This window comes from Falco rusticolus, chromosome 12 (assembly GCF_015220075.1).
Source record: "Falco rusticolus isolate bFalRus1 chromosome 12, bFalRus1.pri, whole genome shotgun sequence".
NCBI lineage: Eukaryota > Metazoa > Chordata > Aves > Falconiformes > Falconidae > Falco > Falco rusticolus.
This window is the reverse complement of record NC_051198.1, coordinates 4,644,577-4,662,841: the sequence shown is the minus strand read 5'-3', so window position 1 is coordinate 4,662,841 and position 18,265 is coordinate 4,644,577. Positions and strand designations below refer to the sequence as shown.

General features: G+C 39.9%; 1 long non-coding RNA gene across 10 annotated transcripts in view; it reads right to left on the bottom strand.

Moving 5' to 3' along the window:
• Positions 1-13,267, bottom strand: part of LOC119155968 — a 36,499-nt gene extending 23,232 nt beyond the window's left edge. For all 10 annotated transcript variants that reach the window (XR_005106930.1, XR_005106927.1, XR_005106931.1 and 7 more), the window contains exon 1: positions 13,154-13,267. This is a non-coding gene — a long non-coding RNA (uncharacterized LOC119155968). The remainder of the gene's footprint in view (positions 1-13,153) is intronic.
• Between the last annotated feature and the right edge of the window lie 4,998 nt (positions 13,268-18,265).

The window sequence follows — 18,265 nt, the reverse complement described above, 5'->3', positions numbered from 1 at the left end:
GTTAAAAAGCGGGTAAGAATACTATTGTAGGATGGGACACAGCAAGCCAGGGAAAAGACATAATGGAAAGCATTAGGCTAAGGGAAGGTTGAAACTCATATAAGTTAATGGCCTTTCAAATAAATAGTGGAGAGAGTGAGGAAAGAAAAAGGAAAGAAATAGAGTGCTAATAGCACAGGTGGGGAAGACTCTGGAGTGGGAAGATAGCAGCTAATCTTTTAATTGCTACATTGTTTAGATTTGATACAGAGTTGCCCAATATCACACAACCATTTAAGAACAAAGGCAGGAATAAAACAAAAGAAAAAACCTTAACACAATTCCCTGTCCCTTCTAAGTGAGATTAATTGACGGATTTTTAACAGCATGTAGGCACCTAACTTCCACACCCTCAAAACACAAAGTTGAACCTTTTAGAAAGCAGCTAAGGGGCCCACACTCCCATTTACTCTATACAAGCAGACATTTAAAAGGCTACAAATATGCCTTACAGGTCACTAGCTACGAGGAGGCAGAAATATTTCTTATATTTTTCATGCATTTATCTAAACACAGGGGAGCCTGATGGCCAGTGTTCCTAGATGCTACAATGAAATAAGTTCACTAAAAATCCTGCCCCTAGAAACGAAAAAGAAATCAGTGTTTGTGAAGTCCTACCCAGATTCAATTTTACAGACAGTGTTAAATTACATATTTAAAGACTTCTGTTCAACAGCTGATATTCCTGATCTAAACAGCATCACGGACAAAATAAGATTTCAGTATTAATAGCAATTACCGCTCTTCTGGAACGATAAAGTGTTAATGCACACACACAAACCAAACTAGCATTTCGAAGTGCCATGAGAAGAGATTACATCATTACTACAGACCATCTGCTAGGAATAACACAGAATAACTGTGACAGCTACTCACATAAGTCAATATGCTAAAAAAGTAGGGTATTTCTGCAGAGATAAGAAAGAACATATGGTCCTTACTGCCAGCTAAGGGTCCTTTTTAAAACAATTTTCCTCAATCTGATTTGCTTTACAATTACACTAAATCCTGCCATGATTGCTCTTCTAGAGCACTTACAGAATTCGGCTTCCCTTAGAGATGTATTTTTCCTTCTCCTAGTTACCGCCTTTATTATTGATTTTTAGATAATCCCTGCAGTTACTAGAAAAAGGTTTTGGCAAGTTTCCCTAGAGGCCTGCAGATGCCTATTACCCTTATCAATAGACCATCCTTTCACCCCCTTAGCTACCATCCTCAGTTACTAACTGGTTGACTATGCATATATTCTGTTCAGAGAGCAGCAGGGAGAACATTTAATATCCTCTCTCTAACAAACAAGAAAGGCAACAGCTGCTGGCCTCAGCAGAGGGTCTGCTCAGGGAACCTGTCCCAGAGAGAAGTCTGGCTGGACCCAGCTGCGGAGAACTAAGCAATTCCCCCTCCCCATGGCAAAACGTGCTGTAAGAAATTTGGACCATTTTATCCTCTCCTTATTGGAAGGTTATTGTACTACTTGAAAAACCCTTTTAACCAGTGCAGAAGAACTGTAATCAGAAAAGTATTTTCATTAACATCTCTGACACAGAGAGGTCATATCACAGAAGGGGAGGGGGTTCTTTTGTCAGAGAAATAACACACCAAATATTCTGTTAACAGAATAGAAACCACAGCCCTGAGGACAGGGCTGCTAGCATGTAAGCTGCTTTCTGAGAACTAATTGATTGGCTAAACTGAGAAGAAAAGCTTAATGAAACCTTTTAGAGCTATTAGCATAAAATTCAGAACTAATACCCAACTCGGGCTGCCTGTGTTGTATGGGACTCGGACATGCCTGCTGCTCCAGAAACCGGGGTAACCAGAGGCACTGCTTACCGCGGGGGGTGGCTACATGACTGTCAATGCCAATTTTGTTAGGTGAACAGCCACTATGCTTAAATTTCTTATTTTAGCATTTGGGGGGTGGGGTGGGGGTTGTTTTGTTTTCAATGTATGGTTTGAGAAAAACATCAACTGTAGATTTTTATATTTTTTTTAAGACAGAGAAGGAAGAATTTTATTATAGTCCCCCATTCTTCCTCCAAGTGAATGCCAAATCTCAGAAACCACAAAGCAAATACAAGAATGTCAAAGCCTATTAAACATAATTCAAGCATTTTTCCTTTTATTTTTTGGGTTGGCAGTCCTGTTCAAAAATGGGGCATTTACACTTCAGAGCGAAAACAGAGAGAAAGACTGAAGGGGTCCAGAGCTCCTTTGAAGAAAGGAGTTGTGCCTTATCTCCTTTAGCTCCTTTAAAGGGAGCTGTGCTCTCCTTAGTCTCCAATTGCTCCAGCTGCCACTCAGGAGAAGGGACAGAAATGCTCAGGGTTAAAAGCTTCTCCCCTCCCTCCAGCCCAAGCAATCAGGAGATAAGATGACATAAACTCAAACCATGGCCCCAGGCCAGCCCCTTAAAAGGCAGCCAGAAGCGTTTAAGGAAGATCGCTGGTGCTAGGACCTGGCTGCTGCCCATCTCCGACAGCAGTCGCTGCAGTCCCAGGGCTGCACGAACTGCTCAGCACTGCGGGAACTGGGAGTGCCGGGCTCTTCTCATACTGGGCGGATCCAACACTCGCTATCGGTAATTTTGCTGGCTCTGTTCTTGTCCCAGCTTGCTCGGGTTCAGCAAGGCTGGTACAGGGCTAGACTGCAGTTGAGCAAATACCCTTGCAATTCAAAGCTCCTGCTTTTGTTCTGAGATGAGGAAAACTGCTATTTTTCCACGAGCACGAGGTACAGCCAAGGTTGCTCTCTGATAACGACTGATTAGAATTGAGTGTAATGGAAAGCGGAAGCCTGCTGTTTTGGGGCTAATTCGATGATTGATTTATACCCGTTAAACAGGTGGTAGAACTTCTGGCTGCTAGTTAAAGATTTTTCCCCTTTACTGCCACAGTATCCCACTATATGACAAATATTCACATTACTTGTTATCACAAATGCACGTAGTTACCTGGCAGGAGTATCCGCAAGTAGCCAAAGGTCAAGCGGAGCCATCTGAACTAGCTGGTCACTGAGAAACTGTCACCAGGGACTGAGCCAGCTGGCAAGATCAGTGGAATTCCTACTGCTGCTCTGTGGATTCACATGAAAAAAAGGAGGGAAAAAAAAAAAAAAAAAAAAAAAAAGCCCAACCAAACCAAAAAATAAACAACCCAAACCAAAGCCAAAAAATGAAAACAAATCAGCCCAGGAGATCAAACAGGCATTTCCCCCCATGGTAAAATTCTGTGTTAATTCATATATTAAAAAAAGTAAGCATCTAACAAGAGAATGAAACAACAGAATAATCACTGGTGCATGGAGATGTTTTTGAGTAAATCCCATGCAGTTTTGTTTTCTACCCAAAATAAAAACCTCTGGCACCCTGGGGATTAGAAACAGAAAAGCTGACAGATTTAACTCTTGCAGCACAAGTGGTTTTACTATAACATGATACCAACACGATAAGACTGAAACCTGATCACAGTGTGACTCTCATACATTAGAATGTGAATCCCGTTACTATCCAAACACCAATAGTTAAAATGACAATTCGTTTCCTACCACATATCTGTTAAAAAAGTCTTGTATGAGAAGAGGCTCTTGGTTTATTTATAGGCAAAACAGCTGTTTTCTGCATTCCACGACCTAGGCTGAGGTCTGCTCCAAGTCCTGCATGTACCGAGACTGCCTGAGTACAGAGATACCTTGTGTGGAAGTGAAATGTGGAGCTCCTTTCCAAAGCAGTGAACAGTGCCTTCTTCACTGTGTGCTGACACCTCCTACAGAACATAGCTTTAATGGTGATTTTCTTTAATCACAAGAAAAATGATCCATTTTTGATGGTGGTGGCAGACTAACCCAGGTCTGGAACTTGGTTCATTTTAGAAAACAAAGTAGAGAGAGACCTTTCACATCTGTTTTCCTCTCAATTTCCCTCCTGAAATGCTCATTAAATATATAAATGCAAAAGCAAATAATAGCCTCCAGTCAAATTAGCTCATTCATCTAGATAAGATGAAAATATGTTCCTCATCTACACACTGAAATGATTCCGCTAATATCATCCATGTACCCACTTGCAGTAATTTTTTTATTACGGCTCACGTTCTTCTATCCTACTGTACTGTTAGGTGCAGCACACCCAGTTGTGCATCTGCCGCTTTGTAACTGAAGTGTAGAGCATTAGGTACTTCTGTTGGTTAACACTGGGTATGTGAATGTCTGTTGGTACAAACAGGCAACCACCACCACCACCCATATTGTTGCATATACAAATCCCTCCTTTGTAAAGATCCACAAACGATGAGGACTTTTTGGTGTGATCTATTTTGTTCTCAAGTGATAATATTCATTGCAACCAGAAGTTTTCAGCTCTGTCTAAACTTTTATCCTCATATGGATTCACACTCCTATAGCATTGAAATAGTCTACACTTCTGCCCTCTTATAAGTTAATAACCTTTTAGAGGAGTTTTACATAATTTATTTAGATTCATTATTGCTTTTCTCTCATAAAAGCCACTTCATTTAATACAGCTACCCCTTTCTTAATGTTTTCCTGTCTAGAAATTGGGTGGGGGGGGGGGGGCGCACACATGTCCTGTTCTGACATCATTATCAACATTTTGCCAAGCAGCAGCCAGTATCTACAGTCTTGCCATCAGTCTCATGCTGGAGGAGAAATCAACGATGTATTCTAGATTGCTTTGCTTTATATGCATGCAGGCTACAAAAAGTCAAACATAAGCAAGCAATTCCTTCTCCCAGGAATTCCAGTCTAGTATCTTTGGCTGGTTCCCCAAGGCCAAAAGTAAATCAAGAAAAGACTCAAAGATCAAGACAGAATAAGGCTTCCTATGACTTACACCATTTCGGACAGGACCTCTACACAGTCCTGAATAATCCCAAAAGAACTATCAGCACAATACATCTTCCCAAAACAGAACATTTACACACTAAGTAAAAGAATGTGAAAGACTGGCCGTCGCAATTTGGACTCTTCAAACACATTTGGCAATGCTCGTCAGTCCAGTTAAAACTGCTCTGTAGTTTACAGGGGAGCACAAAACTCATACAAAGAAGCAGAAAATGATACATGCACACATTGAGGTATTAACGTTGATTAAATGATCAGTTTAATTAAACTAGGCAAGTTTAAGCACAGACAAGCCCTGCAGTGTATTTCTACTGAACACATAAAAAAAAAACTGGGGGGGGGGGGGGGGGGGGAGAGACCCACTAAGTTTTAACTCTTTTTTTCCCTCTCTCCCCACTTCATTGCCCAAACATACTCATCTTGTTGCTCAGACGGCATGCATGGTTTGTGCTGAGCCATTCAGATATTACAACGTAGTTGTTGGATAGGTCTGCTGTAGGCATTTTCCTACGAAACATAGTATCTCCCTACACGTAAGCCAGCACAGCCTTCACTACTACTCATGGCCTTCTTGCTTTGACAGCCAGCAGGTGCTTCAACTACTGGCTGGGCTAAGCCTGTACTAAATTGAAGTGCAGACTGAAGCAGTCCCCAGCTGGCTCCACAACTGATACGGCAGGTGAGGGACTGACAGCCAACTTTTCACAGCCCTCCCCTTATGTTCTGAGCGTAACTCTGCTGAGCATAAGCCATGCAAATTGCAGAATGTGGCTCCAAGGTTTGTAAACCTCAGTTTAATCATACGTAGCATATCCAAACAGGAGCTCTGTATGTCTTTTTCTTCTCTTTGTTTTCTCTGCTTTCTCAAAAGCTGTAACCAACGACTTGGCTCTTGTTTCATGCAAGGCTGCCAGCTTCTATAAACAGACTCAAAACCTGGCAATCAGTATGCAGAATTCTGGTTGCAATATCTCTGCTTTGCTGTCTATTTTTGTAGATGCTTATTTCAAATGCTTGCAAGCCAAGGGTTTTTTCCTTTGGTTAACTATTCCATCTTAAACAGTATATAAGATAAATGCCTTCAGAAAAAGATTCCAACTATCCTTCAGGTGATTGGTACTACATGAAAGGGACTTAAAAAGAGAGTTTTTCTTTCTGTCATTGCCAGATTTGCAAGTCAGTATTCTGCACACAAAAAACCATGCTCATTTACTCAGTTCCCTTATCTTCCTCCTTTCAGTCTCTCAGCTGATACCAGGCATGCCAAGTTCATGGTGATTCCCTAATGCTGCGCTGCTGCTCACTAACTCTTCCAAAGGAACATTCTCTACATCTATTTAGCAAGATGGCTTTTAAAAATAGGAACACAAAATCCAGTGCCGAGTTCAGGATAATTATGGGAGATACAGCAGGTGCAAGTATTCTCTTACACAGCATTTTCTGATGACATGACAAAGAAAAACTTTATTTTCAAAGGGCTTAGAGGGACTTTTCAGGGTACTTCTGTTGTACAGCTTTTGAGAACTAGAGTAAACAGCCTCCTGTAAAGAAGCGTGGCCAAGCTAATAAGTGGAAGTGTAATTTCCGAGTGATGTTCAGCCTGCTTGATAAGCCAGACAGCATTTTTCTCTCAAAAATTCACCAGGATCCTGTCAGAAGAACAACCTAGATTTGCACCACAGACCACTTGGCCCAGAATTCAGGCTCCTAGTGCCTCCAAGGTCTAGGACTCAGGACCTTCATTCCTTGGCTGAGGTAAGTACTAAGCCTTTGCTACATGATCTTCGAAAGCTACTGCTTTAGTCCCTGCCTGAAGGGAGACAAGACAGCCAGGAGCAATGCCATAAACTTTTTTTGATATGACATAGCATAGGAGGGACTAAGAATTCCCAGGACGGATCTACCGTTCCAAGGGGAACAATCATCATTTTGCAGTGGCACCCGAAGTCTGTAAATTCACCCCAGTGTTTTCTGGATAGGGCAACCAAAATCCCTTTCATCCCATGAGTACCAGAAAATGTTTTTGTTTCAGTTTCAAAAGGCCAAATTACACCAGACAAGACTGAGCTCTCTGAAAAGGGCCAGGAAGGTGTCTGCGCCTCCTTAGTTGCACCTTGTCCCCAGACTTCCCACTTTCATCCATTTCTCACTGTCACAGAATTCCCAGTTGAAGACAGGGAATTTGAAGACAGTAAATGTTTGATAAGTGGAAACAAATGCAGATAAACCACATCTCAATTTAATCTGTGATTTACTGGAATTTGGAGTGGGGACCAGACACATAGCCTTACATGCATACATAGCCCTGTACTTTGATTGTGTGATAGTTCCAGAAGTCAGCTCATGGTGTTTATACTCTAAAATATCATGGAATAACTTTTGTGGATAAGAAATATGTTACTGTTTAATCTGATTAATTTTTTTCCTCTTGCCTGATGCTGAATAAATTATTTGGAGATCAGCTTTTAATTTTCCAGCACAAGAATTTTTCATATTATGGAATTTAACACATTAATGTGATGGTTGGTTGATCCTGTTGAACCTATTTCAAATCCAGCCAAATTCAGTCTAAAGATTTATCCACTTTGCAGTTAGTTTTACACATCCATTGGCTTTTTCTGTTCAACAGCAGAAGCATTGGGGAACATGTTTCTTCTATGCAGAAGCAGACAAAAGCTTTTAACATAAAATAAGAGTTGCAACCTCCTCTCTTAATGAAAAGACAGGATCCAATTTTATATTATAAGTGCTGTCCATTTGATGGGTACGCAAGTTCCAGCAGTAGCAGGTGCACAAACTGGGAACCCTATCTGTTTCAATCCTGACGGCATTTCTGGCATATCCACTATCTTTGATCAGATACCCCTGCAACTTGTTATTTCCAGTGCTGCAAAGCTGTAGCTCAACAAGCCATGCTTAAACCTCTCCACTTCCAAGAGATGCTCTCCTGACTGGTAACTCTTCACACCTTTCATTCTTCCCAGACAGGAAGCACTTTGTCTTTGCTACAGCAAGATGTAACCCAGTCCTTTTATGTCAGTCTTTGTGCTGGCTGAACTGCTCACCTGATATCCCTCCAGGGAGCTAGTTCAGGAAACTAAATGGTCAGCAACAAGTCCCACAAGAACTTTTCTGCCAGTTAGCTCGCTAAACTGTCCCACTCTTCTTCCAAAGCTAGCACAAGGCAGGGGATGAGCCCTCTCAGGGCAGTTAGCCATCCACATATCCATATATAGCTACAAAGCAAAATTTAATCTCATAATGTGGAAGCACTCATACCTCGGACCACTCCTCAGAGGGCCATCCACCACCTTCAAAAGGCAATACACTAGATAAAGTCACCTTATGCATTCTCTCATGTGCATCTTTCTTTTGTCCTGTCTTGGTGTGCGCTACAAAGAATAGTAGCACTGAAAATATTAGTGTGTGCTTCATAGGCACTATTGAATTTGTTATGCTGTTCAAAAGGCTCACAGATAGCAATATACAGCAAAAGGCTTCTGGCTGAAAAAAGAAACCTGGCAAAGGGAAAACGATTGCCTGCTGAAGTGTGAAAGATTTCTACCATAAAATAATAAAGGTGTCATTTTCAAGTAACAGATTAGTACTTCAGAATGTAGTATAAATGCTATAAAAGACTACTCAAAAGAAAAAACCAGAAATTTTCCCAGGTGTTGACAGTGAATGTAAGTAATTCACACAGCTTTTCCATCTAACCTCTTCCTCACAGTTTCATTTTCAGAGACCTCAAAAACCTTCTTACTGCAACATTTTAGGAACAGAAGTCTTATCTATTACAGCACAATAAAACATCAAATCTAAATCAAGCTCAGCTACACTTATTTTACTATCAGGTTACAACAATGCTGCAAGCTAAAAATTTAGAAGCAAGTTTTGGAACTAAGACAATGCCTATTTGTAAACAATAAATACAACCTAATTATGTAATTGTTTCCACAGTTTTCTGGAATGCAATCTGCCTTCCTAGACTTTTTTTTTTCCCCAAACTGTATCAAGTAGTAGGAAGTTCTTAGTCTCATCTTTCAAGCTAAACAAAATGCACCAAAATAGTCTCAGACTACAGATCTATTTTTTTTTAATGACAGAATGATTTAGACGCATCACTGATTTTCTAATTCCTTGTGCTTAAAATATTCTGTTGAACTACCCAGAATTCAAGAAGTTTTAGAGATGCCGGATTTACTAATGCTGGCACAAAGGCAAAAAGCCAAAGCCGCCCCCTCTAGACTTAAGAAGGTCAAACAAGAATAAACACAGCCAAGAATTAGTTCAGAAATTTGGAATTAGATGATGTACAATCAAATCTTAGCCTCATTATAGTCATTATAACACAACTCCCATCCGATGTCTTCAGCAGGTACAGGGGGTTCACCTTTCCCCCAAAATATCTTGCTTTAGGCTCTAAACACTCAAGTTTCCAGTGCTGCAAAATACTGAATCTCAAATCCAGCAAAGCAAATTACTAAATACTTCTGCAGGACTGCTCTGCTTAATGTTGGCAGCCAGCATGCCTGGAGTATCAGACATTTCTCACTCTCTTTCATTTCCTTATTTGACTTTGCTGACCCCAACTGTGATATGGTGAATCACATCTTGTCCTCAGGCACTCCAGTTCTACCCAGTCCTTACTCTCACAGACATCCCCACCCAGGCTGGGGGATTTATTTAGAGGCACAGGGGTTCAAAGAGTTTTTGCACCTTTCTAACAAAGAGATTCACTGTAACCTGCAGGTAATCTTTGATCAGCAAGACAATTCTCCTGAAGTTCCTAGCCTGCTTCACAGATTACTCATGCTGTGAACTCGATTGATCATTCTGTTGGCAACCTTAAAAGTTTGTATAAGTAGCAGTTCTACTCAGCTGGTAAGCCTGCCAATGGACAGAACTGACCCCAAGAACAGAGTCCAGTTTCAAAAGAACTCAATTGTCACTGTTAGTCCATCAACAGCAAATCCAAATATTAATTTAACATGCATGTTACTGAAATAACCTGATAAGCATTAGTATACAGGCAGGAATCAGTGACTTAAATTATATTTGCTCTTCTAACACATCTAGTGGAAGCCTGAAATTATTTTGCTAGCTAGAGGCCTCTCTTGTGTTGAAAAATAGCTGTAAAAGAAAATTATTTTGATTCCTCAGCACCAAGTGTTTAAGATTGTTTACAAATAATTGGTAAATCCTAACGACCTAGCACAATACCTTTCTATTATTTCCAAGCAGTTAATGCCAACACTTTCAGAAGCGGCTCTTTTTTTGGTGCATTTTTTTCATCCAGCTTTTACAATCTATTGCTTTTCCTTGTTCTAGACACTTGAAGTATGCAAAAAAGATTAGCCATAGAAATTTAGGTGTTCAAAGTGAGGGGATCCCTCTGAAATTTTGGATGTAAAAGACTAGCACATGTTCAGAGCTATTTAGTATCCTTACTGTTGGATTTTCAAAATACTGTTATTCTGCTCCTCTATTCTATAGTGCCTACTACACCATAAACACTCAAAATAACAACTGACAGTATAAAGTGTTTCCCAGAACAGGTGCTATTTCAACTATTCAAAATTCCTTTAAAGACTATCCAAATGCCACTCTCCTCTTTAAAACAACAAGTTTTTCAGAAGTGCTTCAGTAGACAACTGATGTCTCTCCAAAGGGGATTCAGCCTTTCAGCAGATGGTGTTTAGTTAAAACACAGCAGGAAGGACAACATATGTAATGATCTTTACTTTGTTGCCTTTCTTCTTACAAAACATTCGTCCTGTCTAAAAAGGAACAGTCAGAATTGCACAAAAGGCTTAATACCTCACATTAAACTAGGATAAATTATACTGCCTGCTAAGCAGCCACAGACAAAGGAAGTTTGCGCAATGGATATCACCAAACAAAACCAAACGGGTGTGCTGTCAAATTGCTGCGCTTGTTCGGGAAGGGAGAGCAGTGTGGATGGCAGTTTCTCCAAACTCACTCTCAGCAGAGGCCCAGTACAAAACACACTGAGGACATGGAAAAGGATCCTGAGGCTTTGGATGAACCCTATGAGACTCTGAATTATGGCACAGTTCTTGGATTGTGACTTGCACTTAAACAGCAATGCCAGGTAAATGCTGCCAGGCTGTTGTGGTGTCACTCACCTGCAACAAGGTCTGCCAGAGAGAGTAAAGAGGAGACCCATTTGCTTTTGCAGCCACATGCTGTTAGAGGGGGAACACCTGTGCCTGCATAGATATCCCCATAGCCTATCCTAACACTACATTAAACAGCAAATACACCTTATTAGGCTATTTAGAAACAAAATGACAACATGCATGCAGCCTAAACCAGAGCAACATCTGTGATTTGTGGCAGTTCAACACAATGGACTTACTGCCAGACTCAAAGGCACTGGGCTATGTGGCAGGGAGCAGGAGCCAAGCGTCCCTGTCACTTTGGAGTGCAGCACAGGGTGGGGGTGGAGCGGGGCGGGCGAGGAATCTATGCAGGACAGCCCACCCTCTATGCCAGAGCTGCTGCAGGTGTGAGGGCGGAATTTTCTTTGCTAGGGTGCTCCAGGAGAAGGAGGGGATAGCTCAGAAGCAGAGATTAAATAGCTTGTTTGCGACTCGGCAAGTCAGTAGAGCAGCCAGACCAACATCATGCCCATTGCCCTATTCTGCTGCAACATCTGCTTGTGACAAGAAGATATATATTGCAAGCTATGATAAGCAATGTTTGCATTATCCTTGCCAAATAAAAAAAAAAATTAAAAAAAAAGGCAGCACGACTTGTCCCTGATGAGAAAAATAAATCTCTCAAAGATGGGCATTTCAAGACCTGCATTCTCACATCACCATCCTGGTTTCTGGAATAAATATCATGGTATATTAAAGAAGCATTTCCTGGAGACACTGTACCAGTGCATGTTTAGTATGTGAACTACAGACACTGAGGAAGGGGAGGTACAGCAGGCAGAAAACAGTGTACACAATTTTGTATGGGAGGCTAACGAATAAGAGCTGGTCATGTTCTTGTTATGAAACAGACAGGATATACTTCAGAGTATATATGCTTTTTAGCTCCAAAGAAAGCAAATAATATATATGCTTGTCAGCAGTTTTAATGCAAAAAGACTTGAGAATGTTACGAACAACTAAAACAGCTGATACAGAATTACTGCAAGTACATGAAAATGTGGACACTACCAATTGGTGGAAATTTCCAGATTCAGATCTTTCTTCACCCAGATAAAGCCTGCCTAACAGTCAGCAACAAACTAAAAAACATTTCAAGTTTTCCTTCTCCCAGCTGTCACCTTAACATTGGTAGACAAACATGTATTTAAGCTATAGTGCCAGCAAACGTATTTTCTCCAGATGCTCTGCTTATTTTCTGAATAACCTCTTAAAAACAAACCAAAAGGACTACATTTTAAGGACAAATAAATAACCCATTATTATTATTATTATGCAGGTTTCCTATACGCCACTGATGAGGGTAAACATCAAATTCCATAGAGGAGGAAGAGAACTAATAATACACTTTTCAGCACTTACCATACAGAATTTTTATTGTAGTGAGGGAGAAGAGCAGCAAATTTCAGAGTACAAAATGGAAGGCAATTTAAAAATGTTTCAAAAAAGGGCTAATTACACAGATATTTGTATTTGCAAGCCCCTCCATGCTAGCATTGAGTCACTCCACCCAAAAATACAGATCCCACTTCCCTAGTATATCCACTTCCCAAGCTCATCTTTACTTTTGCATACTTACTTATCAAAGGCCAGTAACTCTTCTGCTGGGTGTAGAGCTGCAAGTGAAATACATTTGTCTTATCTGTTCTAAGTTCCCAACCAAACTAAAGTAAGGATTTTTGGAACCATCTCTTTATGAAATCACATGAAAGGGATATTCCCATTTGCTTTCAGATTTAACCAGGGATCTAACTGGAGCAAAGGAAGTTTTCAAAGTCTGGCCCTGTTGCCACTGAGGAAGAAAATGGACTCATTATCCGTATGCAGTTCAGACGCTATGAAGCTGAGCAGTAAGAACAGGAGCAGTCTATCTGCAGGAAGAGCTGGAGGCCAGGTGCAACTAAAACTAGCTCTAACCCACCCATTCCTCCCAAGATTACACCTTTCATGGAAGGTCCTGTGGAACAAGGTAAAAAAGAGCAGAGAAAAACAGATGCCAAGAAAATAAAGACATGGACACATTCTTACTTTGCAAGCATTCCACCACACAATATACCTAAAAAACATACCTCACCCCCACTGCAGCTCTTCCTACCAGATGCCATCACAAGTGTTTTACCTTCACAAAGATTAATTGTGCAGTGCAGCTAGAGTCTGAGCTCACAGCATGCTCACATCCCAGGATCTCTATGCTTACCACTGAACTATGCAACAGGCTGATTATCCTGTCCCTCCTCCCGAGCAGTCTGAAGGTAGCAAAGATCTGTGTAAACTCCTACAACAAACATCTGTCTCATTACAGGCTTGGTGAATTATTAATTGGTTGAACGGTAGAGATGGCAGCAAAAGTAATGATTATGGGAAAACATCAGAAAAAATAAATCTCTAATAGCTACAGATTTTTTTTTTTAATTTGAAATTGATCCATGAACACGCACAATTAAAAAATTAAAGCAACTCTAAACTACTATCAAATTTTTGCACCCAACAAGTTCTGTTACAGTCAAATCAATGATAGCTGCAAATGTCTGGAGAGTGAAAATTACACAACTTCAATAAAATTTCTATGCATGGGTACTCACCAAGGAACAATAAGAAGTATGTTGAAAGTACAGGGTCTGTCATTGACAGATCTCTTCAAATAAGTAGAGCAGTACATTTAAAAGCGTACATCCCTCACAGGAATAGGCATTGCTCCCTGCAAACAGAAACAGGACTCACTGTGGACAACAAGACCCTTGCAGCTACTGGCAGGGCAAGGATGGCTCCCTTGTGGACGGGAAGTGGGACTGGGACACTTTGTGGTCCCTAAGAAAAGGCAAAGACCTAGAGCTGCTGGACTTGTGTGGAGATGAGTGGGAATTCACTCAGCAAAATGCAAGCCTCCCTCTCCAGTTATCATTCCCTCATTCCCCGTAACTGGTCCCCTGCCTCACCAAGCCAGGGATGTCCCTGGGACAGCGGGATAATTTACGGTTCCCTCTGTGTACCCACCATATGCAGTGAGAGGGAACAGCACGGGGGCAGTGTCAGACCCCTGGACAAAGCTTTCCCCAGGCATGTCCAGCTACCAGCACCTCAGAACCAGACCAGCCTGTGATTATGGCTGCGGCCAGGGGGGCTGTGGGGACAGAGGAGGCAGAAGGGAACAGAGATGATGGAATGAGACAGAACTAGGAAAGGTTGACCAAAAAAAAAATAAAAGGAGGGGAAAAAGGAAACTTTGACAAGAAAAATGGTGAAAAAGCAAACTGAGAAGAGTGCCCACCATAAAGCAAAGAAGGGAAAAAGGGAAGAAACATGAGGATGAGTGAAAATGCAGACTCTGGAAAAGACTAGAGCACCACAAAAGGAAATAGTAGGCCAGACAACAGAGAAAGAGCAGATGCAGGGAAGTCATGGTTTTGTTCAAATTTTACTGTAAGTTTCATTTCTACAATGACCTTGGTTGGTTTAGTTGCGCTAGCAAAACAAAAACAAAACTGGGAATTCCATAGTTGTCCAAATCAAAAAATGTACAGAAGAAAACTGAAATGACAAATGTTTCTATGATTTTGGCAGAAGCTCAAATGGAAAAATTGAGTTCAGTTGACGTTTTCATTTTTTGGGAACAATGATTTTCTTTTAAAATTCTCTTTGAGAGATTTTTCTTATTGGTACCTTATTTAGTTGGAACAACATCTTGCATTTACATACTTGTACATAACACTAGGTCTTTTTATCACTAAAAACAGTTGTTAATACTGTAATAGTAGTTGAGTTTCAGTATTTGGTAACTTAAAACTTCAAAATCTCTGTGAAATCCATCCACACTGAATGCACGGCAGCATCTGTCAGCCTGAATTAATTTAGAACCAGGCAACACTGAGTGGAAGTTTATGCACAGGGCACAGTACACACGCAGGCAAACAGCATGGAGCATGCTTTCAAATATATTTGACTGTACAAGCACATAAACCACCAATAACATTACAATATTTCTTCCCCTTAATCAGAATCAAAGTCAATAATACTGTGCCTGAGGTTCTGCAAACACAAAACCCAAGAAAGTAAATGTTTTTAGTTTCTCAACATCAACAATCATAATTTGTCTTTAAAGCACAGATATAGAAAGCAACATTTTACAGTGTGTATCTATGCATGCACATAGACATTGTCTATACATATAACATGTAGTCCTAAGTTATTCAAAGAAGGAAACAGCTCCTTTTTAAATATTTATTCTACTGTTTTATCAAATCTGAACTACTATGCTATCTCTCATAACTGCTAGTGTCATTTTTTTATACGTGCAACTATCTTAGCAATTTAATTGTGTGATCGCGCTGATGATAATATGCTAGCAAATGCACTGAAAAGCATCAAAGTAACAGTAATTACCTTTTAATAATGAGGCCTTTTCCTGTCACCAACTGTTGATGTTTCCTTGAGGACTGGGCAGGTGGAAACCTAATTTGGCTGCATAACATTTAAGGCTGTGGTTTTTTGTGTGATAAGAGCACCTATTGACTTCAAACAGGAACAATAGGACCTAAACCAGCATAAAACACGGTGAGCACAGAAGAATCAATACCTGTGCAAACCCATGTTAGTTGTTTTAAATGTAACAAGCAATATTACTGCATAATACTTGATGACTGGCAAGAGAGAAAATACAACTGTAAGATCGTGTCCTGTATTCCTCCTCCTTGGTGTGTAAACTCTTCAGTAGTTTAAACACAACCCTGAAGAAAATTATGACCTATGGATCTCTGCTCAAGTGCATACATCTGTCTTAACACTATCATCATAGGGTTGGCTTCATATACAATAAGTCAATGTTGTTACGTGTGATTTTCACAAGAGCTACATTTAATAAGCATTATTCTTTAAGCTTGCATAATGATCAGGCTTGTACACTGTGACCCCAACACTACGGAATTGTGCCTTTTTTATTCTTGCCAATGAGACACACAAGAGAACACAAAAAATGTTTCTCTGTATGTAAAATAAATAAGAACAGGTAGATAGATCCAAAATATAGCAAAACAACAAAATCCTATCTGCAGCTAAAATATGACATGAAGTTAAACAGGAAAGAAGAAATCTAAATCTTCTTATTTGAATAAGAAGTCATGTCTCTACTTTTAACCGGCCAGCTCCAGCTGTGCACAGCAATTAAACATACTATATGTACAGGCCGGTGCTATTGTGTTGTGGGATTTTTGTTTAGTCTGTGGTAAATGGCTTCATTTTAAAATAATAATAAAAGAGAACTTTGTCTTATCAGAACTCATGCCAAGCAACTATAAAGAATCTTGATGGCTCTTTCATTTCACATGGGGCTTTAATCCGCTACAATTACCTTCTTCCGGCATGTGTGTGTTCCCTCTTCATGACTGACAGTGCATGTAGAAGTCAGGATAACTGATTTTGGCAACAAGCCACTTTGGTACAACCTTTTCACTTACCTATTTAAAGCATTGGCCATTCCTGAGGTTTAATCCTCAGTTCCTCACTTGGCCAGAATGCTTATGGATCTGGGTTTTCTTCTACAATGGATTAACTGACCCATTTATTTCTGCTCCCCTATTTCCTAGACAATACGATCTCATCTGTAGTTGACTGGAGCACACACCTTCAAGAGATCAACAAAAACCAGCAAATTACAGGTTTTGTTTGTATATTTCTTTCACTTCACAACCTACAAACATCAGGGACATCTAGAACAGAACTAATGTGCTCCAAATAACGCAGGATTCTTTGCAAAAATATTCTTCCTATAAAATAATAAGTCCCTATTTGTGTTCACCACTGGACTCACTGCTAAAATTATTTTAATAAGATGTCACTGTATTTATTGTATTGTTAGTAACTTCTCAGGGGTTTAGATTCTTCCTATTTTAAAATTGCATAAATAAATCAGCATAAAAGGAAAAATATTTAACTGAGACAATTCAAGACCCACAAAACCAAAGGAAATATCCAAGAATTGCTTTTAAATGACTACTAGGTGCCATTTTCAGTTTATGACTGATTTGTGATTTTTACACCTCTTATCCAAACGATCCTAGATATCCTTGGCTTCTGAGGAAGCTGGAAACCATAGAATTATTTCAAAGATGTCAGTGATTCTTTCAAATCCAAGACTGAAAACAAAGCTCTCTGATCCAATCTCACAAGTTCACATACCAGTAGTTTGCACTAATTTCTGCAAACACAAATTCCACGTAGTGTAGATGTAAGCAAGGTTGCAGCAAAACTGAAGTTGATGGGTTTGTATGCTACTAACAAATTTCCCCAAAGAACTGAAAAAAAACCCCAAAACAGCCAACCAACCAGTGCTATCACTGAAAATCCCCATTGGGGAAAAAAAACCCTTGTATAAATGAAGTGTTAGAAAATAATTTAATCTGTGTATGTCTATAACTGAACTAAAACCTTTCCTTGGAGCCAGGACAGATTGTTCTAGAGCAGTACATTCTTCCAGGATATGTACAGCTACATGACCTGTTCTGTTTTGCAGGGGAAACTGATCTTTTCCGAATGGCTGCACTGAATGTAATTTTCCATGGAGTTTTAAGAGACTGCAATTACTGACATTACTGCTGCAAGCAAAGAAGGTGAAAGTTAAGTGTTAGTTTGTAAGATGTGCTAAGCCATTAACACAACTGCCTTTTTGCAAAGGCACAGACCTTCAGTGAACAGCAAGATAACTTAAGTTTTGCTGACCAACTGAAGTTACAACAACTAGGTAGATTACTCTTTTTAAAGATTAAAATATAAAGCAAAATATTTGAGATATTTTCTTTTTATATAAAAATTCTGTAACTCTAATAGATGCTTATCTCTACTAGAAGAACTATTCCCCAGCAATGACCAGAGGGTAGCATGGTATAAAAAAGCCAGCATGATCAGATTAGAATAAGATAATTTGGTTCCTCTGTTTTAGAAACAACTGGTGTTTCAGCTGAAACAGTCATCAGCAGAATAATTGTCAAAGTTTAACTTTATTAATATCAATCTAAGTTACATTGCAATGAGGTGAAAAGGGTCTGTTCACTGCTACCTCTGAGCTGTCGCTTATTTGTCCCAGCCTTGACTCTTAATTAAATACTGTCTCTGTAATAACTAGCAGTTCTTTAGTGAGGCTCTCATAGCTTTTCTGAAAAGCTTAAATAGTACGAACACTTAAGAGAAGA